This window comes from Mercenaria mercenaria, chromosome 8 (assembly GCF_021730395.1).
Source record: "Mercenaria mercenaria strain notata chromosome 8, MADL_Memer_1, whole genome shotgun sequence".
NCBI classification, from domain to species: Eukaryota; Metazoa; Mollusca; class Bivalvia; order Venerida; family Veneridae; genus Mercenaria; species Mercenaria mercenaria.
In genome coordinates, this window is record NC_069368.1 from 26,566,676 (window position 1) to 26,594,185 (window position 27,510).

The window sequence follows — 27,510 nt, forward strand, 5'->3', positions numbered from 1 at the left end:
GTAAACTGGCACAACAAAAAGTAATGACAATTTAAAATACTGAAAACATACTCATGACAAGTACAAAAGGGCCAACATTTCTGAGTCATAGAACTTTCTGATCTTATGATGCTTAATGAAGTAACATGTTACACAAAATATTGCTATGGTAAGAAAAGGGCAATAATTATGAAAAAGCCAAATGCAGTTATGGAACTAGTGCATTTAATGTCAAATTATTACAGTTTGCAATTGTAAGAGTTTGTTACATTTTTCATTAACAAAGTGGAAGGTAGTATTTTTATGACAAAACATGTCTCCAATCTATGTATACCTTTAGCTGTGGCGGCTATTTTGTGCAGCAAAATGGAAAGTGTCAGTGATATGCAAAAATATACTTGGTACTGATCACTCGTGAAGTTTCATCAAAATCTGTTAAGTAGTTTTAACCTGTTAAAGCCGATAAGATTTTTCTATTTTTAGCTCTGGCTGCAATTTAGTGCATCAAAACGAAACATGCAAGCGATATGCACAACACTATGCTTGGTACTGATCAGTCCTGTGAAGTTTCATCAAAATCTGGCCAGCAGCTTGTCCTCTTAAAGCCAGACAGGCTTAATGCGGATAGACGAGAAGGCATAATTAATACCTCTCTCCACCTTTAGATGAGACATAATTCCGAGATAAAACCTTACATACAACACTTTACAAAATCAGGATGCTAAAAAATGGATGTGCAATACCTCTACCTACTCTTCAGTGAAATGAAAAAGGACAAAACACAAGTAATATGGAGGAGTTATGGGCCATGACACATACGATAAACAAATGTTTTAAGACTGAAGAAAATGCATTGATTAGTTCAAAAATTTACATTAGTGTTTTAGTTCAATATAAACTTTGTCATACTAAAATGATATTGCAGTTATAATGACCAATCACTTTTTAGATTTATGAAAGAAAAAAAAAACAATTTATGCCAACCTTAAACTTACAACTTTAAAAGCAAAAATTATCAAACGTTTTACTGTGGTATTGCATGAAATTAAATTTTGTCACCATACAAATCATTAATGATTTTAATAATACTGATCACTATGGTCTTAAGTTTGATTTGTGAACATACTGTGCTATAAACTGAGACAAAACAGTACTGATACACTACAAGACAGTATTTTGAACATTATAACAGTGTAATGTTTACATATTCTCAAAGTTTCTGAATCACATTTACATGCACCGCTGGACAGGACTTGCTGTTCTCTACATGTGTGTCGTACAATAACAGCAAATATGTAACAAAGTTGATTCAGGAGGCTCCTCTATACTAAACTGTGCAAGCTGCAGACACTGATCTTGAACAACAGCTGAACGGTGACACTGAAGATTTCACAGGTATATATCTGAAGAAAGAAATGCATATTGTAGTAACTCTGTATTCGAGGTGTCTGCAGCTCTTTAATATTCAAAATATGTATATTTCTGAATATAAGGTAAGATAAAAGTGTTACTGGATTAATAAAACTTCAACATATCTTATGCATAAGACCCATTTTAGTAGAATATATGAAGAGGCCAATAGTGACCCTAAGTCACTCACTTGACCTTACTATTTGACCTAAAATATATGTATGACACACTTCTTATTTTGGAATATTATGATGGCAGGCTATATTTTATTCTATATCTTAAATACTTTGAAAATAACACACCTTATACTTGACATTTCATAATTTGTATCTTACATTCACCTTTTTAAGCTTGTAACAATAGAATTGTGTTTACCTTTTTAATCAATTTCAGGAGAAAAATGTAAGATATTTGGAAAGTTACAGTCATAAGTCTGTAATTATTTGGTACTGTATAATTTCTTTTTGTAAGTGTAAAGTTTATATATCATACTTGACCCTTGGTCTCATGTGAAATAAACTTTACACAAGCCTCTAGAAGTGATATATACCAAATCAATAACTGAATTACATTGTAACTCTTTGAATATTGTAAACAATTACCTGAAGGTATCAATATCTGTGTTTAATTAAGTCATACAGGTCAACACTGGCATTCTCATCATATGAATCCACAGAACATTTTACACTGAAATAAAGAAACAGCTTCCTAGTACAAATTTTGTACTTCAGTTACTGAAATTTACAGATTTTACATTAAATTAGGACTCTAATCCATTGAAAACATCAAGTGACAGATATCAAGAAAACATTGCATTAAAAAGATATTTAAACAAAATGGTTAATGCTATAGTGTATTAAAAAGCTTTGAAACATGGTTAGTGGCTGACAATAATAGTACTTTTATCTCTGTATCATATGAAAGGCTAAGAGTTAAGAAGTCTGAATAGATATCTTTACCTAAGTCAAAATTTCTTGATTCAAAATGGTTGGCTGTACCATCTTTCATGAAACTTCATAAAATCATTTTAATGACATTTACAATGTGTATCTGTTAAATGTTTAGAGGAATGTAATTTTAATAACTGGCATTATATTACCCTTGACATGTTAAACTTGTTAAAGAGTATCATTTGTACATCATTGTACCATCAGACCATCTTTCACTTCTGTCCACCTGACTAGACATGTTGGACACCCTGAAATATATAAATGATAAAATCTGTGAACAGTTAACAATCATCATGCAAAAACCATAACACCATCTTTATAAAATCACCTTAACACCTTGATCTTAAAAAATATTATTATTTCAAATTATTATTGTCCATTAACGTATAATGTATCCCATCCATAATCATTACATGACTCCTTATATAATTTACCAGTTCATAGTTTGGAATGGCTTCCAGTCTAAATCCAGAAGTTGAAGAAAAACAAATTATGAAAGTTTATTTATGGTGTCATTTAAAAGAATGACCTGCCTGTTAATTGTCAACTGTTTGCTCTTTTTAATATTGATAGGCTATTGCATTTTATCAAATGTTGTCTAATATATATATCAACTGTCAATAGTTTACAAGACTTGAAGTATTAATTAGATGTCACTGACTTGTTTACTGTCAACATCATAGAGATAAAACTACATGTAAATTGTAAAACATTGTATGAGATACCCTTCCATCATGTATAAATTGCCTTTAAAAAGAAATTACATAGAAGTAGTATCCCACTGTTTTGACTGCCCCTGCTCTATCAAACTTTTCAAGCTTCTGCAGCCACTTTAATGTGTCATCTGTTCGCTTGTACTTCTTTCTGAAATGAGGTAATTATAATATAATATTTCAATAACTTATAATAATAAATATATTATATTATTCTTTTCCTACAATTTGCAACAGTTTATTTTGAAAATTCATTTTATCTCAATTACATTCTGTTCTGACTACAGCTAAAATACATAGAACAGACTATAAGCTATTATAAGGTCAAAGGTCACTCTAAAAGGAAAAATCGGTAAACTTAGGCCCAGTTAATCACAGATGCTTTAAATAAGCTGTCATTTCAAACATCAATTTGTCATAGGATTATGTATCTACAAACAAAAAAACAAGAAAAAACAAATTAATAGAAAGAACATTTTTGGGCAATTTAAAAAGCGACAATAAAAGTGAAAGTAGAAAGTCAATATTTTCTTATCGACTTTTCTTTCAAAATTTCCATTTAAAGCGTAACAGTTTCCTTTCATACTGTATTGAATAATCCATAAACATTATACTTACCGTTTAAATGCATGAAAAATCCTCATGGTACCCGTAAACTTATAATTTGTTGATAACCTCTCAGTCTTCGGCCGTTTTCACGTGAAAATACGAAACCGGTGTTAACATAAATGTTCTACTTCCGGCGGTATTCGATTGCGTAAATCGGCTCTAGTACTATGCCTACATAACATAACTTTTTTTAAAAATAAAGGCACCTAATAAACATAGAGATTGTAACTCGAATATAAAATTAAAAAAAACAAAACAATTTTCCCGACTTTGACGGAAGTAGAACAAAATGGCGGCACCCAAAATGGCGGCGCCAAGACGAGAGGAAAATTTTTCAGCTACATCACTTTGCCCCATTCGGCACACCTTTGTTATATTCGCCTACACATTGCCGTAAGGCGATCTACGCGCTCGCTATAACGGTTTATATGAAAATAACATCAAAGATATGCGAAAGTACTGATCATTACTTTTGTAGTTGGAAGTTGTCATTTTATTGCTCTTCTGTATGTTTATCCGTCAGTCCGTTCGTCTACTTGTTTTATAATACGTCCTTCCGTCCGTTCGTCCGTCCATCAGCCAGTCTACTCATCTGCATTAGTAGAATTTAATTCATACTTAGAAATATAGAGTTTATTTTTCGCTGAAATTGAAATTTATTTAAACAACTGAATTCTTAACTCTGCCATTAGTTGTTGGTGTTTCTCGACTGCCAGCCCGCGTATTTTTTTTAATTTTCTATTACTAAAAACACAATTGAGCCGCACCATGAGAAAACCAACAAAGTGCGTTTGCGACCAGCATGGATCCAGACCAACCTGCGTTTCGGCGCAGTCTGGTCATAATCCATACTGTTCGCTAATAGTTTCTCTAATTGCAATAAGCTTTGAAAGCGAACAGCATGGATCTTGACCAGACTGCAAACGCAATATGTTGGTTTTCTAATGTCACGGCTCATATCTTTTTACTAAATAAATGTTTCCGTTGTCATTTAAACAATGAGATTTAATAATGATAGGTTCTTCGTGACATTGAATTTGACGGATTGTTTATATTTTTTAGTATTTATTAACCGATATCTAGGCTTGTGAAATGTAAATATTTGTTACTACGACGCGTGTTTCTGGGAGTGATTGATGAGCCGCGTTAGGCTAGGTTTCGTAGATGTAGATTTGATTTCCTATATCCATTTCTATTAATTAAACAGTCTTTTAATTTGTTGGGTTCTTGCGTTTTCGTCGTCCTCAACAACATGTATTAAAAAAGAACATAATATATTTTTCCAAAATACCTTGCACAAATATGAACTTCCATTTTAACATGACACTGTTATCTTACCTTCAAATTAATTAAATATTGTAAATTAATCATCTAAACTTACATTATGAGACCTTGAGAAACACTCAAGGGTCCCCAGGACCTCCCTCAACAGTCACTCACTCTTGGGAGTTGACTCGACTGTCACTCACCTTTATGAATACAAATGGAATCTTTCCTGAGTAAAGACGTGACTGTTAGGCAATTTATTTGAGTGTACTCAATGAGTGGTGTTGGAGTATTGTCTATGAATATAGCCCTATGTCGTGGTGAAATGGCGATTCATATGTGCAAGACGTCCCGTTAAAACGCGTGTCGAATGACTCGGTCAGTTATTCGCACGGACTACAATTACATGATCCCTGCAAAAGCACTGGAATACCGATATATAACGGTATGTTAGAACCCATTTTGTTGTGAACGCGGTAGCAGCGTGATCGATCACCTGAACATTATCATTATGTAGGCAAGAAAACTTTTTTACATTAACGATTTTACAGTTGCTGATTTCAATGAATTCTCGGACCATACACCGTTGGTTAAGAGAGCAGACAAGTTTAAGATGAACGTACTTATATCAGATTGGATAGTGCTAGAAGGGATGAATATAGAAGGTTAATAATATAATAATTACATGTGTTTTAAAACACTGTAATGACGTATTATACGTCAGTCCTTTGTACTCGCAGTACTGTAATTTTAATATTGGACGGCTTTAATTGGGACTCAACTTACATTATTTTCCACGTGGAGTCCAATATTTGTTTAATACTGGACTGTTTATTTGATACTGGACGTGTGCAGTCCATAAAATAAACAAATGCATTACTGTAACCCACTGAAAGCATTCTAATACTATAACACAGTACTGATAACAAATATATATATATATATATATATATATATATATATATATATATATATATATATATATTGAAGGTGTGAACTGGCCCTGTGTTCACAAAACATTTTCAGTCTCAGCTGAGTTTGATAACGAAACTTTATTTGTCATTTATATATAAATGGCATGATTAAAACTAAATTTCAAGTTCATAACCATTTTCAAGCAATTATTCAGTAAGGATGGTCAGTCTCAGTTGGAATTAAACCTTGAAATTTTAGTAAAATTGATATTAAAATTTCAAACTCAAACTCAGCTGAGACCAAAAAATGTTTTGTGAACACGGGGCCAGGTGCTCGAAATGGACGCCAAATTTTGAACTATGAAAATTTATTTTGAAAATTTTGGATATATGTTCCACTCTATGGATAATCGTGAAGGTTTTATTATCAAATAATGGATTAATAAAAGCATGTCAATGTGATGGGAAATAACAAACGAAATAAGCGGAGATATAGAAGAAGTGGTAGTGGCAGTGATTCGGATATAAACCTGAACAAAAACAAAAACAAACTTTTCAAAGCTGATCATTTGAATTCGGATAACACGTAGTTTTAAGTGAGGTTTTGAACGAGACAAATAGTGTGCTTTATGATAGTGATAACTGTATAGTGGCAGAAAAAGTGGAGGAGGCTGACAGTAGCGCTTTCTTGAATTTGGAGTCTGTTTCAAATCAAGCAAAGATGGCGGGAAAAGAACAATCGTCCCCAGGTAAAGCACCTTTAAATACAGAAATGTCTGAGAAACAGCAGCTAACTTTCTTAGTACAGGCAGTAACTGATATTAAGTTAGGGCAAGAACATATGAGAAAAATGTTTGAATCGAAACTGGACAAGATGAGAGAAGAACTTATGGCGAATATCGACACTAAAATTCGTGCATTACGAGATGAACTCAGCCTTGACATTGCTACGGAAACCCATCGTATTAATGAAGTACTGACAACTGTTCAATCTTTGCAGCACCGTATTTCTGCCCTCGAGCAAACGGGAATTACATCGACGATGAGCGATAACGGTAACAATGATGAAGATGGCCAGTCACTTAACGGCCTCAGTAATAGGGGTAATCCGCTTAATGACCCAAATCGCTGTCTCACTGTCTGTGGTATTCAGGTCACAGAATCAGAGGACGGTCACGGCGACTACACGTTTACCTGCAAGATTCCATGATAGACCACCAGTCTTGAAATTCAGTGTTCAGACCCTTGAACAGAAAGTCACTTTGCTTAGAAAAAAGTCAGAACTAAGATTCATTGAAAAATACAAGCATGCGCATGTGAAAAGCAGTAAATCACGCGTAGAGCGGCTGATTGAAATGAATGCACGCGCAGTTCTGCATAATCTACCGCATGGACGCTCGCTACGTGTGGACGCAAGCGGACGTATCAAACAGCGATCAACACGGGAACAACAGGAAGTGGATCCTAACGCTCAACGTCAATATCAACGTGATCAATACACAAGTGATCACACTTCACGTGATCAACAGAACGAACGTGGCGACGACTAGTGCGAATCCCGACCCGGGTCTATAAGTCTAGCCCACGTTAATGTGTGTGGTTGGACTAATGAAAACAATACCCTTCGGATTAACGTAGTGAATGGATTAAACAGTGGTATTATCTCAGTCTGCGAAACTCATCTTGGCAATGATGACGTAATCAATGTGCCTGGGTATACATGGTTAGGTCACAATAGGCAAGATATTCATGTTAATGCCCCAAAACCTTTCGGAGACGTAGGATTACTTGTAAAATCATGGATCTTTCAAATTTATGATTTATCTATAATTGATAAATCAAAGGAAGGGTTATTAGGAGTAAAATTTGTGAATAGAAATACAGACTACGATTTTATTGTGTACTCGTGTTATTTACCTCCAGAAAACTCAACACGCGGTAGACGCTCAGACTTTTTATGCTCATCTTTTGTCTCAAATATACTTAAATAGCGAGTGTGATGGTTTCTTCATGGCTGGCGATTTTAATGCAAGAATAGGGTCTATATGTCCGATATTATCAGCAGATTTGATGATATTCCCCCGAGGCAAGTTTTAGATACGAGCATAAATCAACACGGGCACGAATTAATTGAATTTTTAAATGACGCCAAGTTTTGTGTGTTAAATGGTAGATTATCAAATAATTGTAACAATTATACTTCAGTGTCTCGCAAAGGGAAGGCAGTTGTTGACTTTATCTGTATCCCACATGATCCATTTTCAACATGCACTTCTTTTAAAGTTGTAACTATGCAATCTATTGTCGATCAAAACGGATTACACGGTCTGCTGGGCGAACAATCAAGATTGCCGGATCACTCTGCACTTATCAAGTTTATTCAAGCAAATGTTAAGTCCCACTTATGTGGGCAGCATTAACAGCATATAATATATACAAATACATACATTTAACAAACAGTGACACATAGGAAAACGGCCATTGTTATTGTCTTCCATAATTTTTATAACTCTAATTCGATAATACATGTATAATAGTATAAATGAAATTTTAAACTACATGTATAACAGATACTGGGAACAGTAGCAATGAAAATTACTGTTCAGTATGATTAAGAAAACATGTTGCTGGAGAACAGTAGCAATGAAATTACTGTTCATATGATTAAAGAAACATGTTGCTGGAGAACAGTAGCAATAAACATTACTGTTCAGTATGATTAAAGAAAACATGTTGCTGGAGAACAGTAGCAATGAACATTACTGTTCAGTATGATTAAAGAAAACATGTTGCTGGAGAACAGTAGCAATGAACATTACTGTAACAAATATGATTAAAGAAAACATGTTGCTGGAGAACAGTAGCAATGAACATTACTGTAACAAATATGATTAAAGAAAACATGTTGCTGGAGAACAGTAGCAATGAACATTACTGTAACAAATATGATTAAAGAAAACATGTTGCTGGAGAACAGTAGCAATAAACATTACTGTTCAGTATGATTAAAGAAAACATGTTGCTGGAGAACAGTAGCAATGAACATTACTGTAACAAATATGATTAAAGAAAACATGTTGCTGGAGAACAGTAGCAATGAACATTACTGTTACAAATATGATTAAAGAAAACATGTTGCTGGAGAACAGTAGCAATGAACATTACTGTTACAAATATAATTAAAGAAAACATGTTGCTGGAGAACAGTAGCAATGAACATTACTGTTACAAATATAATTAAAGGAAACATGTTGCTGGAGAACAGTAGCAATGAACATTACTGTTACAAATATAATTAAAGAAAACATGTTGCTGGAGAACAGTAGCAATGAACATTACTGTTACAAATATGATTAAAGAAAACATGTTGTTCTCCTTACTGTTACAAATATGATTAAAGGAAACATGTTGTTGGAGAACAGTAGCAACAAACATTACTGTTACAAATATAATTAAAGAAAACATGTTGCTGGAGAACAGTAGCAATGAACATTACTGTTACAAATATGATTAAAGAAAACATGTTGCTGGAGAACAGTAGCAATGAACATTACTGTTACAAATATGATTAAAGAAAACATGTTGCTGAGACAGTAGCAATAACATTACTGTTACAATATGATTAAAGAAAACATGTTGCTGGAGAACAGTAGCAATGAACATTACTGTTACAAATATGATTAAAGAAAACATGTTGCTGGAGAACAGTAGCAATGAACATTACTGTTACAAATATGATTAAAGAAAACATGTTGCTGGAGAACAGTAGCAATGAACATTACTGTTACAAATATGATTAAAGAAAACATGTTGCTGGAGAACAGTAGCAATGAACATTACTGTTACAAATATGATTAAAGGAAACATGTTGCTGGAGAACAGTACATAAATTACTGTTAAATATGATTAAAAACATGTTGCTGGAGAACAGTAGCAATGAACATTACTGTTACAAATATGATTAAAGGGAAACATGTTGCTGGAGACAAATATGATTAAAGAAAACATGTTGCTGGAGAACAGTAGCAATGAACATTACTGTTACAAATATGATTAAAGGAAACATGTTGCTGGAGAACAGTAGCAATAAACATTACTGTTCAGTATGATTAAAGAAAACATGTTGCTGGAGAACAGTAGCAATGAACATTACTGTTACAATATGATTAAAGGAAACAGTTGCTGGAGAAAATGATTAAGAAAACATGTTGCTGGAGAACAGTACATGACATTACTGTTACATATGATTAAGAAACTGTTGCTGAGACAAATATGATTAAGAAAACATGTTGCTGGAGAACAGTAGCAATGAGCATTACTGTTACAAATATGATTAAGGAAAACATGTTGCTGGAGAACAGTAGCAATGAACATTACTGTTACAAATATGATTAAGGAAACATGTTGCTGGAGAACAGTAGCAATGAACATTACTGTTACAAATATGATTAAAGGAAACATGTTGCTGGAGAACAGTAGCAATGAACATTACTTTTATAAGTTTGATTAAAGGAAACATCAGATGAGTTTTTATAACAGTTTGTGTTTTTTCACAATTATTTATACTGATTAATGATTAGAAACTGTAGAGTTTTAAATATGGAATATATTGCGAACTTTTAATGGAGAGAGATATCATTTATTTAACACCTTAATGAAAAGGCAAGCCTAATACCGAAAGCGAAAATGAAATTAGACTTGCAAAAGGCGTCAAATTTAAGTTTGCTCTATATACAAAATTTACAGATTTATACGGTTATGTACAAAAACAATATACTACACATTACAAATACATGTATGTATGAATATACATGTCAAAAGTTTTAAACAAACACAGATAACAAACAAACACAGAAAAAAGACAAAAAACGAAACAAAAACAGACAAACAGACAAACAAAACAAGATAAACTATTAATAATAGAAATTGAGGCGTATATATTTTTTCAAATATATCAAATGATCTGTGTTTGCACTTGGACACTTAAAGAGTTTACTTTCATCAGTCTTTTGTAACTATATATGTACACTTTTAAGCTGTAGTAATTGGGACATATGTAACTTGACGTATTTTAAATGACATGAATACTTAGATTGGCACTTAGTGAAATTAGGGACCTAAATAGAGTCAGTAGTATAAAGTAACTACTGTTAAATTAGTTGCATACATTGATTAGCTAATTAGTCTTTTTTATGAAATGCTTTATAATAATGTTGCAAAATAAACTAGCTTTTTTAAGTTTTATGGAGTTATGCGACGTAAGTAGTTCTATAAATTTTATCATGTTAGGTCTGGTATAAATATTTCTATCTATTAACTGTTTTCTTTCTGTTTTAAATAATGGGCATACAAGGAAGAAATGATATTCATCACCTAAATCATTGCAAACTGTACATTTTCTATCATTTTAGGGTATATTACTCCAACGACCTGTTTCAATTGGTAAATTGTGGTTTCGAGTCATAAATGCCATTATTCGTTGACCTAAATGTGTGGGAAGCTTGTTAATATATGCACTCTGTTTAAATTCTGTTTTTAAGTATTTATAAATATTAGATGCAGAAGTATTATTTATATCTGACATCCATTTTTGTATGAGCGTGTCTCTTAACTTTTGACCAGTGGACTTAATTAGCCACCTGCTATTTATAAAGCTTTGGCTATACCAAATACCGGAGAATCCTAGGTGACATAAGTATTGCTTAATGTTTTCTAGCCATTGTGATTTTAAATAATTATCTGAATGAAGTGTATAGATCATGGAATATATTTTTGATGCTAATTTAGTAGTTTTATCACTATCAATGTTTTCGATTACACGTGACCAGTAATCAATGACTCTGTTTTTATGTCAACTTCTAATAGTGTTATTCCTAGTTCCCCATAAATCATGTAAGAGGGCGTTGACTTTTTTAAGTTAGAAATATATTTATAAAATTTAAGTTGTACTTTTTCTAATATTTCCATGTTGCCAAATCCCCAAATTTCACTTCCATAAAGTAATACCGGTTTAACTGTTTTTTCAAAAAGCTCAATTTGCAAGTCGTATGGTAATGATAGGGTTTTAATTTTCCTTAACAATGCAAACATTGCCTTATTACCTTGTTCTGCTATTTTTTGCTTTGTTTTGTAAAAACTTCCCGATTTAAAAAAAGTAGAGCCCAAGGTATTTGTATTCTGAGACAACCTCCAAGTCACTATTACCGATTTTGAATTTAATGTTATGTTTTGTTCTGCCTTTACTAAAAACCAGAATTTTTGTTTTATTTATATTTATATTTAACTTCCATTGATCACAATATTCTTTAAATATATCTAATGCGTGTTGTAGGTCCTGTTCACTATCACTAAGTATAATTGTGTCGTCTGCATAGAGGAGTAAAAACACTTTTAAAAACGTACGTGCACCATCAACAAAATAATGTTTTGAAACTCCTTTAACATTTTTTTCATCTAAAAATAGCTCTAGATCGTTAAGAAAAATAGAAAATAAAAAAGGCGATAAATTTTCACCTTGTCGTACCCCAACGAGGCAATTGAAATATGGAGATGATCCTTCCGAAGTTATCACTTTTGATTTTATATTTTGGTACAAATTGTAAATTAAGTTAAAACATTTTCCATTTATGTTTTCGTTTTTCAGTTTCATCCACAAACCAGTGCGCCATACAGAATCAAAGGCCTGCTTAAAATCTATGAAACAACAGTATAATTTTTTTCTTATCAGATTTTACAATATCAATTAAACTTTTTAATATAAATATGTTATCCACGGTGAAATTTTTTTTTCTGAACCCAGCCTGAGTTTCTGATACCAAGTTTCTACTTTCTGCATATTTATTTAATCTATTATTTATAATACAGGTAAAAAGTTTTCCAAGACAGCTAAGTAATGAAATCGGACGGTAGTTTTCTGGTAACTGTGGGTCTCCTTTACTTTTATAGATAGGTTTTATTGATCCTATTGTCCAACTTTCGGGTATTATACCACTATCAAAAATAATATTAAATAATTTTGTATAGATGGGCATCATTAGAGTAAGAGACTTCACAACATTCTATACAGCCTATTCGGATAATAGGCCAATTATCGTCTGCTGGTCAAGAGACCAGACGACAAAAATTTAAGGTTAGAACTGTGCTAGACGATTTCATGGATAGTGAACTCGCTCGGGTTGCTATTATAAACTGTATATCGCGGATTGAATGTTGCCGTGACTCACAGAGTGATATTGACGGAATTTATATTGACTTGTGTGAATCAATTATTGCAGAAACGGATATGAAAATACCGAAATATCAAGCCCCTTCTACGAATAAAAGACATAAAATTAAGAAACCCTACTGGAACGATACATTATCAGACTTATGGAATTCCTTATGTAAGAAAGAGCAGGAGTTTATAAAATGTAATGGAAATAATCGTGTGAAAACGGCATTAAGACGAGATTATATGACAGCTCGGGACCTATTTGATAAGACGTTACGTCAAACGGAACGTTCTTACAGAAGAACAAAAGCAATAGAAGTAGAAACTATGACAACTAATAACCCGAACGAGTTCTGGGAAAAAATAAACAAGATGGGCCCAAGGAGGGATAATACTATTCACACGAACGCACGCACTCGATTGCTGGTATATATTTCTGATAGAAGTATACAGCTTCCCGTCAATTCCATTTAGCAATAATTTGTACAACATCCCGTCTATATCGATAAAGTCAAAGCATTTACGTAGGTCGATAAATGCCGTGAACACAGTGGAATTGTTACGTATTGTCCCATTCAAAGTGAACACGTGGTCTTCGCAAGACCTGTTTCTTCGAAATCCATTTTGTTCATCTTCTAGTATTTCGTTTTCCTCCAGATACTGACACAGTCTTTTATTGATAAATCCAGTACAAAGTTTACTCACACAGGACAACAAACTAATACCTCTGTAGTTCATGGGTACTCTCTTGTCTGATGATGCATCCTTTAAGATAGGACAAATTATAGACTTTCGCCAAATTGAAGGAACGATACCTGTATCGAATATTAACTGAAATAGTTCTTTCAGAATGGCGATAACTGGTGGACACTTCAACACAAAATACGGAATTTCATCAAATCCACACGCAGAACGAGATTTTGCATTCATAACAAGTTTGCTTATTTCCTCAAACGTAATATTTCCGTTCAGCGATATATAGCGATATATTCGATGTATAGAGCGGATCATTCATATTGTTTTCAATAAGCAACTTGTGAACTTTAGATTGATGATAATGCACACTGTCAAATTCACTGTTGTCTGTACCATTGTATAAATTTTCAAAGTCTCGCTTCCATTTGTCCAAAACTTCCTGCTCATTGCGTACTACATTCCCATTGTCATCCATAATCTCACACGGTATTGTTTGTATCGCAAAGACAGAGGAAGACCTGCAGCGCATTCTAGACAAGTTACGTGATTGGTGTAGACGATGGCGCGTACTAATCAATACTGATAAATCTAAATGTCGCGCTTCGACTACAGAGAAGTCATTCAAAATTGGTGATAATGTTCTAGAACTTCTCGATAGTTACAAATACCTTGGTGTGATGTTTCATTGCAAAGGCGATTTTAACCAGAATGCTGACATTCTTTCTAAAAGCGCGGGAAGGGCTCTTGGAAAAGTCATATCACGATTACGATCACTAAAGGAATTCGGCTGTAAAACCTTTGAGAAACTTTATGATCCATGTGTTGTGCAAATCATGGATTATTGTTCGAGCGTGTGTGGATACAGGAAGTTCCAGTGCATAGACAATGTTCAACATCGGGCGATACGCTACTACTTAGGAGTACACAGGTTTGCTCCTATATTGGCTATAACTGGAGACATGGGCTGGATACCTTCAAATTACAGACGTTGAACTATACGTTATTGGAATAGACTATTATTACTTGACGACACTAGAATTACAAAACAGGCTTTTAATACGGATATAGAAACTGTCGCAATAATTGGTGCAGTGAGCTGAAAGATGTTTTAACAAAAGTAGGTCTTAAAGACCATTTCAATAACCGTACAGTTATCCAATTAAACAAAGCAAACACGCAAATAAGGAACTATTACTTAAATGCCTAGAAGGAAAATGTTATAACGGTACCTAAATAAACTTACAGACTTTTTAAAACTGAATTTAAAAAAGAACAATATGTAGATTTAAATTTAAAACGTAATGAACGATCTCTTCTTGCACAGTTAAGGTGTGGCATTTTACCAATTCGAGTAGAGACTGGGCGATATATAGGAGAACGCATCGAGCAAAGACTCTGTAAAATGTGTGATACGGGACTAATTGAAGACGAAATCCATTTTGTTATCAACTGTACCTTTTACAACAATTTAAGGTTGCAATACTTTAATGACATTGCTTTAGGGGATATTTACATAAGTATGAGCGACTCTGAGAAACTTGTATATCTTGTGAACATTTACCCAAGAAGATTAGCTAAGTTCTTAGTGGATGCATATTTAAAGCGTAAAAATTGTCTGTTTCACTGAAAATTCGTGTTCTATTTTTGTGTATTAAATGTGAAACATTTCTTTTATATGTATGACGAAAGATGTTCTCGTTACACTTTGAGTTGTTTTTAGCTCGACTATTCATAGAATAGTAGAGCTATTGGACTCACTCATGCGTCTGCGTCGGCGTCGGCGTCCGCGTCTGCGTCGGCGTCGGCGTCGGCGTCCCGATTTGGTTAAGGTTTTATATGTAAGCTGGTATCTCAGTAACCACTTGTGGGAATGGATTGAAACTTCACACACTTATTAACTGTGATAAACTGACCTACATTGGACAGGTTTCATAACTCTGTTTTGCTTTTTTACAAAATTATGCTCCTTTTTCGACTTAGAAATTCTTGGTTAAGGTTTTGTATGTAAGCTGGTATCTCAGTAACCACTTGTAGGAACGGATTGAAACTTCACACACTTATTCACTGTGATAAACTGACCTACATTGCACAGGTTTCATAACTCTATTTTGCTTTTTTACAAAATTATGCCCCCTTTTCGACATAGAAATTCTTGATTAAGGTTTTGTATGTAAGCTGGTATCTCAGTAACGACTTGTGGGAATGGATTGAAACTTCACACACTTATTCACTGTGATAAACTGACCTGCATTGCACAGGTTCCATAACTCTATTTTCCTTTTAATGAAATTATGCCCCCTTTTCGACTTAGAAATTCTTGGTTAAGGTTTTGTATGTTAGCTGGTATCTCAGTACACACAAATGGGAATGGATTGAAACTTCACACACTTGTTCACTGTCATGATCTGACATGCACTGTATAGGTCCCATAACTTTGCAAATTTTTCAAAATTATGCCCCTTTTTCGACTTAGCAGTTTTTGGTTAAGTTTTTGTATGTAAGCTGGTATTTCATTATCCACTTATGGGAAAGGATTGAAACTTCACGCACTTGTTCACTTTATGAGCTGATAAGCACTGTGAAGGTTCCATAACCCTTTTTCCCATTTTTACAAAATTATGCCCCTTTTTCGACTATTTTATTCATTCGACAAGGCTGTTGAATAGTCGAGTGTTGCTGTCCTCCGACAGCTCTTGTTATTTATTATTATAACATGATAATATTATATCATGATAAGACTGCGTCAAACTGTAGTTGCTACAAATGTATTGATAACTCTGTCCACACTACATCTTTATATATGTTAAAATATGAGGTGACTTATATGCCCACAGGGCCGGGTGCAAATAATTTATTATATGAAAATTGTATTATTTATTTGTAAATTGCACATGTCACGTTAATAAATAAACATTAAAAATATTGCTTAAGTTTCCAGTTTTTATACGCCCGTCTAGCGGAGCGTATTATGTGAACATCCGTGGCGGTCGGTCGGTCGTCGTTCAAACGCATGTCCGCTTTCCAAGTCAAACAGATTCCATCCGATCTTCACCAAACTTGGTGACAATGTTTGTGGGCATAATATCACGGCCAAGTTTGACAACTAAAAAAAATCGCCCTTTGCACTCTTCAGTTATGTCCCTTGAATCACTCGAAATCTGCAAATTTAGCCTAGTCAGTTAATAGTACTGTCCAAATTTAAAGATGGACAAGCTCATTATAGTTTAGCAGGGTAGGGGTTAATGCCTAAAAGTTACAGAATTTCGAAAGTCAATAGAGAGATTTCCTCCCCTTTATAAATTAGATATACTTTGAAAAAGAATTTAGTGTTGTTACTATTATACCAGATTTACATAAATGCTCTTTTTATGTTACCATTTATACTATACATGAGCCGCGCCATGAGAAAACCAACATAGTGCATTTGCGCATCAGCGCAATCTGGTCAGTATCCATGCTGTTTGCTAACGGTTTCTGTAATTGCAATAGTCTTTGAAAGCGAACAGTAGGGATCCTGACCAGACTGCGCGGACACGCAGGCTGGTCTGGATCTATGCTGGTCGCAAATGCATTATGTTGGTTTTCTCATGGTGCGGCTGATATCATAATATTAAAAGTCAAAGCGCTTCTGTATTATTTGTATCAAGTTAAAATATATTGAAGCCCAACTGTGACCCTCCAATAACACCCGGTCACACAGATAGAAAACTCATGCACTAAACCCCTTTTGCCTTTTTATTCTCATTTTTCTTTTTAAATCCTTTGTTTTCCTTGGAGTACTTCTATAACGTAGTGTTCAAATTATACAGTAGTAACTGACAACTTTGTCTTACAAATCAGACTTTGTACTGATTTTCTTTTCTCTATAACTCGGTAAATAGTTCTATAGCCCTGATCAAGTTGTAGATAAAGATATCAGTGTACTTTAAAGTCATTTCTTCAATACATAGATCTCTAGTTTTAGAATGGAATTTGTTTAAATTCAGAAAAGGCCAGGCCAAGCTGTTATCAATAATACGAACTATTATTATAAAGGTAAATCAAAATTATAAAAGAATGAAAATAACCAAATATGCTTTTTATATATTGTTTAGCTGTGTGATCTAAAGCAGTCTTACAAAGGGAAACAACTCAGCCAAAAAGTCTGTATCATTAGAAATAGCTTTTATCTCCCTTTAAATATCTTGTTTTTTTTTGTTTTTTTTTACAAGCTTTTTTTTTTCTTGCAATAGAATATACGAATATTATATTGTTATTCACTGACTGTGGTCACCATGTAATATGTCTAATTGTCTGTTTGTTGTTTAACATATCATGCTGTTAACTCTTTGCTGAACTAGTCATGATATATGTAAATCTGTAAGATGAGGTCTTTAGAAATAAAATATGAATTACAGAAGATTTTGAAACATTCAACACGTATGTACAGTCATAATGTCCAGTTTGAGGCAAGAGTACATAACTCCATCAAGGATTTTGGCTGAACCATGGGCCCTTTTAACTTAGAAATCTTGGTTAAGTTTTTGGTACCTGTTCACATTTTGTGTAAAGTCTTTTGACACGTGGTTTTAAACCTGTTATCACTTGTTTATAATAACAGTTTCTATCTGTAAGCAAAGTAAAAGTGAAAGTTTGAGCAATTGTTTATCATCATGATTTGCATATATAGGCAAGAGTACATAACTCTGTCAACTATTTTGGCTGCATTATGACCATTTTTGGACCAGTCCATATTTTGCCTCTCCTGTGGGTCATATGACTTTGAAACTGACCACTTGTTAGCCACCATAGTCTGCGTATATAGGCAAGAATACATGACTAGGACAAGGACTTTAGTTCAGTTATGACCATTTTTGACATAGAAATTAGGTAAGTTTGGCATACCCTTCCATATTTTGTCTAAACTGTTTGATATAATATGACTTTGAAACTTTGAACACTTGCTTACCATCATAGTCACGCATTGCCATTATAAGTACTGCAAGACTTATCCGATTCCACAAATGCAGGAACATTTTCTGTCTTGTCCATTGTTTTTTTTTAATTGTCTGAATATCTCTGGTAATATTTTGACCTTATACGATCAATGCTTCGAAAAGTCGAGCTCGCTATCACAGACGCTATTGTTTCCAAATATTTTGCCCGGGATCGTTTTATTGCGGGTCAAATAACTTTTTTTTCTAGAAGATGATATTTTGTTGATTTATTTCAGTCTTTGTACTTTGATGCATTTAACTACACAATTATCTAAAACAGATAGTAACTACTTGAAGTTTGTATTTTTAGTTCCACTGTCTACTTCACGCTGCTACCAACAATACGCCGCCACCATCATGGTACCCCTAGATACCAACATACTACCGTCAACATCACACATCATGATGCCTTCACGTAGCAGCCAACATGACACACCCTATACACACCTGACGCTGCCGCCATTATGACACACCTAGATCACGCCGTCGCCAACATGACACACCTAGTTATCACCGCACTGCCGCCATTATGACACACCTAGATCACGCCGCCGCCAACATGACACACCTAGTTATCACCGCACTGCCGCCATTATGACACACCTAGATCACGCCACCGCCAACATGACACACCTAGTTATCACCGCACTGCCGCCATTATGACACACCTAGATCACGCCGCCGCCAATATGACACTCTTAGATATCATTACACTGCCGTCAGTATGACACATCTAGACATACCTAGATTACTATGCCGCCAATATGATACACCTTGTTATCATCGCGCTGCCGCCATTATGACAAACCTAGATCATACCGCCCATGAATATGACACTATGACACACCTGGATGTCATCACGCTGCCGCCATTATGACATACCTAGATCACGCTACTACCAACATAACACACCTAGCTACAATTACACTGCCGACAACCTGACACACCTAGATACCATCACGCTGGCGCAAAAAAAAATGTATTTTGCGTTTTGATAAATAACCTTTAATTCTGATCTGACAACAGTGTTGTGACGCAAATATAACATCTAAACATACATACCAGGCAACCACTCGATATATTGCTGTCTAAATAAAGAGTAAGCATAACCACATAGTTCGAAGGGATACATTATCTATCTATTTATTTCCATTTCCAACACATAAACAAATATACAACAAAACATTAAAACATAAATAACAGACCATGCAATTTTAGAATTATAACAGACATATTCGTACAGAATGGTTAAAATAACTATACATATTAGAAAATAGAAATATTTCCATTGGTAACGGAAATAAACACGCCCCCACCACCCCCAATAATTTGCCCTCCCTTTATAGCAATCATTTTTCAAAGGGTCATTACTGCGGTAAAATAATCACAGGAAAAAATTGTCCTGTATGGTCATTGGTAAATCAAATAAAGCTTGTTCGTGTTTAAATGATGTTTGAAGCAAATCAAGCTGATAGTGTGGCAGCAGATGGGCTCATTAGATTTTTTCTAAATTCTGTATAGCAAAACTATCAAAGGGCCATAACTGTGGTGGAAATTGTCACAGAAACATTCCTTCCTTGTGGTCATCTGCACGTCAAGGTTATTCATCTGTGATAACAGGCTAATAGTATGGGAGCAGTTTCGCGACGTACACACGGACTGACGGCCAGCAACGCTATTTGCACCACACAAATGCGGAGGCATAGAATCAGTTGACTTTCAAGTATTGACCCAAGTAGTGGGTTATTGAAAAAGTGCGTGATGTGCGTATGGATTTACGATTATGGGTGCGTGTGTATGTGATGTTTGTGGACCTGGTGGAGGAGGGCTACCTCAGAGTATATGTGATCGTGTGAGTCAGTTCTATATCTAAGTGAGCGAGTCACTGAGATGTTTTATTCAGTTAATGACATCCCATCATCAATTACAGTGCATAATACAATAGATTATATATATATATATATATATATATATATATATATATATTTTTTTTTTTTTTTATGGCATTTTTTTATATGTCTGCCCTGATGATTATGACATGAAACCGGTAGGTAGATAGAAATACAGATAGAGGAAACCCATTGGAAGTTTTTCTTTTTTATATATATATATATATAAAATCTGTATTTCTGTCTGTAGACAGAAATAATACAGATAGAAGAAACCCATTGGATGTTTTTCTTTTCTATTTATTATATACTTGTCCAGGAGTAACTTTTAATATTTTCTGTTATATATATATATATGCATCTAAATGAACGATACGCTGACTTTTATTTAAAATAAAAGCAAAATCTACAAGATGCCATGAAAAGACAACCACTAACCACCCAGTGTGTACTATTAAAAAGATTGTCTTTCGCCTAGTCAACATATCCATTTAAGAAATGAATTAATTTTTATCGATGTTCATGCGGAACCGCGAATCCATGAATCGTGCTATCATGTTTAATTTGCCGAACCTATTCTGTCGTTCATATCGCATATATTTCAATTATTATATTTACCTTATTTTTCCTTTCCATTTGTAAACAATATAGCAAGATCAGGATTCTCATACAAGAATAAAATAAGTTATCAAATCGAAAGATTTACACCATCCATGAATAATAGCATGCCAAAATCATCAATTTTGCACTTTTTGAACAGCCTGCAATGATCCCGCTGCAAGAACAATGCCCAATTTTATTGCATTTCTCAATTTAATAGTCCTTACTGAACTTCAGGATATAAACGGAATGGGGCCCATCCAGCTCGTTTTTTCACAAAATAGCGAAAATGTTCCTGAGTATCAATCAACAAGCACAGAATCCTTCGGTGATTTGAATTTTTGTCTCATTGATTCATACAAAGCTACAGCAGTTAGTTTTCCAACTGATATCAGAATTTTACATGTATCGGCTGTATAAATTTTCTAAAGAATTAATAATCATTATCTCTCACCTTAATTTACAGACATCCAAAATCACGAAGTTCTAATTATTACAAATATTGACGGGGGCCAAAATTCGAAGTGTACCCTGCTACCTTAATTGTAACCAGTGTTTACTGAATGGAAACAGATGTGTTATTTTCTAACATTTACTTTGCCATATCACATGACTGTATAAACATTACTGGCACATTATTGTCTGTAAAACATCAAGACTTAGTGCTAACTTGAAATTTACTAAAAATTATTCTATTTTATCAGCCAATACTTTAACATACAGTGCATTCTCTAAGACATATACTAAGGCAAGGTGTCTGTTTAAGGTCAGGCACTGCTATTGTTTTTCTTTCCATAGACTTCCAGTAAAAGAAATGACCTTGTCACATACCCCAAAATTGAGAGATGACCATTAAAATGTGTTTCTTTCAGTAAGACATCATTTCAGACACATCAAAATAGCAATTTTATTTAGGCTTATTCAATCCATTTTCTTTGAATTTTTCTTCATACAAATCGATTGAATGGTGTTTACAGGCAAAATGATGCCAACTGACAAAAGAGATCAGTCGGACACTTGTAAAATATCCCAGATTTTACAGAAAACATTGTATTGCATGCTTTTGACACACATTTTATGATTGTAAACATTACCTTTTTTTATCCAACTAGCTTATGTCTCATTGGCTCTTACGGGTTTCCCTACACTTCCTTCGATCAATCCAAAACCGAGTTTCAATTCCAATCTCTGATCTATTTTTGTTTTTGTTTGGTTTAGTAATGAAATTACGGAAGTTAGGATTTTCTCAGAACGTTTGTCACTGTTATGGATATTTACTTTAACTATGTCACTTTTCGCTCACGTTATTATATTTTTTAGAAAATAGTTAAGGATCTTAGAATGCAAATAAGCTTCGACACATTCAAATCATGGCAAACAAACGCCTCATCCGGTATTCAAACCACGGCAAATATACGCCTCATCCAGCATTCAAGTAATGGCGAACATACGCCTCATCCGGTATTTATATCATGGCGAGCATATGCCTTATCCGTTATTAAAATAATGGCGAACATACGCCCACCCTGTATTCAAATTCAAATCACGGGGAACATATTCCTCATCCGGTATTCAAATCAAAGCGAGCTTACGCCTTCTTCGGTATTCGAGTCCTACAACCTCTTGATTGTAAGTCTTATGATCGACCTATCTGAACTAAACTGGATCGGCTACACACGTAATTAAAAGGGACTTGTCGCAAAAGTAACGCCAGAGTGTTATAATTTTTAAAAGATATGTAAAATTTCAATGGAGTATCTAGAATTATAATCCAATGTAATCTAAATCGATGCTTTATTATTCTAATTCGCGACTCGCTAGTTTAGTGTATTTTCTACATACAGTGCGGTCCTCTCTTAAGCAAAAACCTCTCTATAAACATCATCAAAATTTCCCTAATTTGAAATATACTATCAAATTGACCTCTCCAGAACAACAACCTCTACATAACAGTCAATATTTGTATCTCCCGAAGGGTGTTGCACTACGAAGGTTGCATTGTATATGTTTTATCAACAACCTACTGTATAAACCTTTTTTTACTAGCAAATGACAGTACAAAGAAATTTGTTATAAACTTAGAGGAGTGCCCATTTACAGCACCAGTCCTTGTATTTGAAGAAAACGACCAGGTCTTTACATGTCATGCGTTAGTTTCTGTCTGTTAAAAGACGTCAAATTATTTACATGTCATGCATTTAATATGCATACACCTAGAGGTTTGTTGCCTGTAAAGCACTAGTTTCTGTTTGTGTAGACAACGTCAAGGTCTTTTAACTGTTATGCATGCAGCAGACATAAACCTTCCGTTATAGCATTAAAGAAAACATCAAATTCTTCATCAGTAATGTATGCAGCAGGCATAAGCCTAGTGGTTAGCACTCTTGAAGTAATAGTCTCTATTTCTGTTATAAATATCAGTTGTTACCTGTCAAGTAATTATCAACCTCCCTTTAAGAATGGAACAATTCATTGATTTTATCACCTACAAAAACTCAGATCCAACGCCTATACCTGGTGTTCAATAAAACTTCTACAGTTCAGTTTTCTCACAAATGCGAAATCAAACAACTCTACTGGGTGCTCCATAGATAGAACTGATATAGTTAAGCTTGAGGAATGAGTCAATCATACATCTTGTATAAAAATCAACTCAACTCACTTACCTGGTGCTCCACAGAATTGTTTTAGTGTGGCTTGAGCGCTGAGTCAAACCTACATGTCTTTCAATGCCAAGTGCTATAATTGAACTTTAGAGCCGAGTAGAACTTACATCTCTTACAAAAACCAACTCAAACCAATATACCGAGTGTCTCATACAACTGCTATAACTCAAGGTTGCTGTAGAAAACTGTAACTAAATACCATCTTTACCGTCGTGTCTAGTTGTGTTGTCTCCCTTTGAATTACAAAATGTAATTTAAAACAATTAAGCGTGAGCATATACTGGCCAAAGACATCGAATAAAATGGAGACTTTTTATGCTTCCCGAATGGAGGGGATGGGGTGGGGGCGGAAGAGAGCATATATTTGCCACCTTGTTCGAGCTTACACTTGCATACGTAGGGGGGTATAGGAACAATAGGTACCTTTAACTGTACTTGATGCTGTTCATTCAGTAAACTTTTATGTCGCTATTTTTCATTTACGTGACTAAAAGAACAATACAGACAACAAAAGAGTAGCCACATAAATACCCCTATGTAGGAGGTCCGTCCGTCTGTCTGTCTGTAACACTTCTTGTCTGGAGCATAATTTAAAAGGTATTGAGGGTAGGCGTGAGTCCAAGGGATTGACTTGATACTTTACACATTCATAAAGGTTAATGAAAGGAAGTGCAATGTCAAATAACTCTAGCTGACCCCATTTTGGAATCATCTCCCCTTATGTGAAAAACAATCTTCCGGTGCATAATTTGGAAAATATAAGAAGGAACGAGTTGATACTTTACACAAATATAGAGGTTCTTGGAAAAAAGTGCAATGACTAGGACCTATAAGTCAGATGAACCCGTTTTGAATTATCTCCCTCTCTGTAACAAACGCTTGTCCTGAGCCTAAGTCAAAAACTTTGATAGGGATTGACTTGATACTTTACATATATATAAAGAGGTCACCAGAGGAAATGCATTACAAAAGACGCCTTACTCTAGCTGACCCCATTTTTGAAATATCAACCCTTTTGTGAAAAAAATGCTTGTCCAGAGCCTAACTTGAAAACTATATGAGGGAATATCTCTAGCTTACCCTTTTGAATTATCTCCAGTTATGTATGAAAGTTTTCCGTTGCATTACTTGAAAAGTATATAAATAATTGACTCAATACTTAACACATTTATAGAGGTCAGTAGGAGGAAGTGAAGTAACAAAGAACCATAACTGATGCTGGCCTGATTTTTAACTACCTCCAGTTGTGTTTTCCATGAAAGAGATGCTTTCTTCAAACTTTAAATTCTTACTGAACACATTGAGGGGAGAACAGTACATATGAATAATAACTCTAGATTACACTATTTTAATGATCTTCCTGTTGTATAAAAGATTGTTTGGAGAAATACAGGGAAAATATATAAGGTATTGACTTTATACACATGTATTAATGTCTTTGAGAGGTAGTACAATAACTAAGAATCCTAACTCTGTATGTCCCTGTTTTTGAATTATCCCCCTTTGTGAACATTTTCTTCGGGGAGTATTCATCATTGTTACCGTTTGTCTTGTTTTACTTTGTTTTCTGTGCGAGCAAATGCAAATGCATTTTTAAAATGAGAAAAAAAGTTTTTGCAATATATCAATACAAAGAGACTTTTTAAAATGAAAGTTGTTTGTGTAACTGTTCGATGGTATACCAGTATATGTACTTCACATACATTTCAGTCTCAGTTATGTTGAATATTACAGTAATAAACGGGCCACTGACTAGCTTTTCTAAAATGCTAATCTTGTTGTTAATTAAGGCTAGGACAACAATAACAACAACTTTTCCACACAGCCGATAACCTTTCAGTCTTAGATTCGAAATGGACAAAAAACGTTACAGAATATATCAAGTGAACTTTAAGCTGTATAAACCACGTGTTGCCTATAGTGAGCTAATTATTATGATATGATTTTCACAGGAAGGAACACAAGAATACTGTCAATTTTGCACTGGTAGAATAGAAGATTGACAACAAATGTACAAAAACAGTGTCACACCTTTAATTAAAAGAGCGGAGGCTTGATAGAACAAAACTTGACGAAAACAGTGTCACACCTCGTATTATAAGAGCGGAGGCTTGGCGAAAACAGTGTCACCTCTTACTCTTACCTTGACAGAACAGTGTCATGTCTTACCTTGATAGAACAGAAGCTTGGCAAAAACAGTGTCACACCTTGCATTAAAAGAGCTGAGGCTTGGCGAAAACAGTGTCACCTCTTACCTTGATAGAATAGAAGCTTGGCAGAAACAGTGTCACAACTTGCCTTAAAAGAGCGGAGGCTTGGCGAAAACAGTGTCACCTCTTATCTTACCTTAGTAGAACAGCGTCATGTCTTACCTTGATAGAACAGAAGCTTGGCAAAAACAGTGTCACACCTTGCCTTAAAAGTGCTGAGGCTTGGTGAAAACAGTGTCACCTCTTACCTTGATAAAATAGAAGCTTGACAGAAACAGTGTCGCACCTTGCCTTAAAAGAGCGGAGGCTTGGCGAAAGCAGTGTCGCCTCTTACCTTGATAGAATAGAAGCTTTACTAAAACAGTGTTACGCCTTGCCTTAATATAGCGGAACGGAGGCGCGACAAAAACAGTGGCACTTCTTGCCTATGTTGAACGGAAATTTGACAAAGTCAGGGGCACGCCTTGCCTTGGTAGAACAAAATTTGACATAGACAGCTGCACATCTTGCCTTGGTAGAACAAAAATCTGACACACAGCTGCAAGTCTTGCCTTTGTAGAACAGAAATTTGACAAAATCTGCGGACCATCTTGCGTTGGTATACAGATATATAAATTTTGTTTTAACATATTTATTCATATTACAAATAGGAAAACATATTTCAAAATTATTAAAGTTATTCTCCCTGTATATTTAATATTTACAGCAAATTGTGATACAGTATGTACAATTGAACAAAAGTATAAAAAATATCATCATTTAAGTAAAATTATCATTAAATACAAAGAAACAATGATAATCTATCACATTATCACTACGAAAAATCGCAGACGACCATATATAACAGAAGCGTGCGTTTTACTTAATCATTAATTTGTCACTATAATTTTAATGTGTACTTGATTTAATCACCGACTTTTTAACATGAGGGACCTCCGTGGTCGAGTGGTTAAGGTCACTGACTTCAAATCACTTGCCCCTCATTGATGTGGTTTCGAGCCACACTCAGGGCGTTGAAATCTTCATGTGAGGAAGCCATCCAGCTGGCTTACGGAAGGTCGGTGGTTCTACCCAGGTGCTCGCTCGTGATGAAATAATGCACGGAGGGGCACCTGGGTCTTCCGCCACCATTAAAGCTGGAAAGTCGCCATATGACCTATCATGTGTCGGTGCGACGTAAAATATAAAACAAAAAACTTTTTAAAATGTGCTATAATTTTATCTAAAAACTAATTATACTGACATGATGTTGCTTTGAAAACCCAGAAAAGCCAAAGAGTTATTTGCACTTGGGTCCATATAATTTATCGTGAATAAACTATCATATACATGTGCAAAAAATGTATATCTACTTGTTATGATAAAAAAATACAAATGCACACTGGATAACTGGCTATCCTGACGCCCGCTGGAAATGTAACC

General features: G+C 34.5%; 1 long non-coding RNA gene across 1 annotated transcript; it reads right to left on the reverse strand.

The window, feature by feature from the left end:
- Positions 1–280: 280 nt before the first annotated feature.
- On the reverse strand, positions 281–5,702 carry LOC123565809 (uncharacterized). The gene is made up of 5 exons (XR_006689246.2): positions 3,671–5,702; positions 3,104–3,203; positions 2,489–2,587; positions 1,992–2,076; positions 281–1,382 (listed from the first exon to the last, which is right to left on the reverse strand). It is a non-coding gene; the product is annotated as an uncharacterized LOC123565809 (long non-coding RNA).
- Between the last annotated feature and the right edge of the window lie 21,808 nt (positions 5,703–27,510).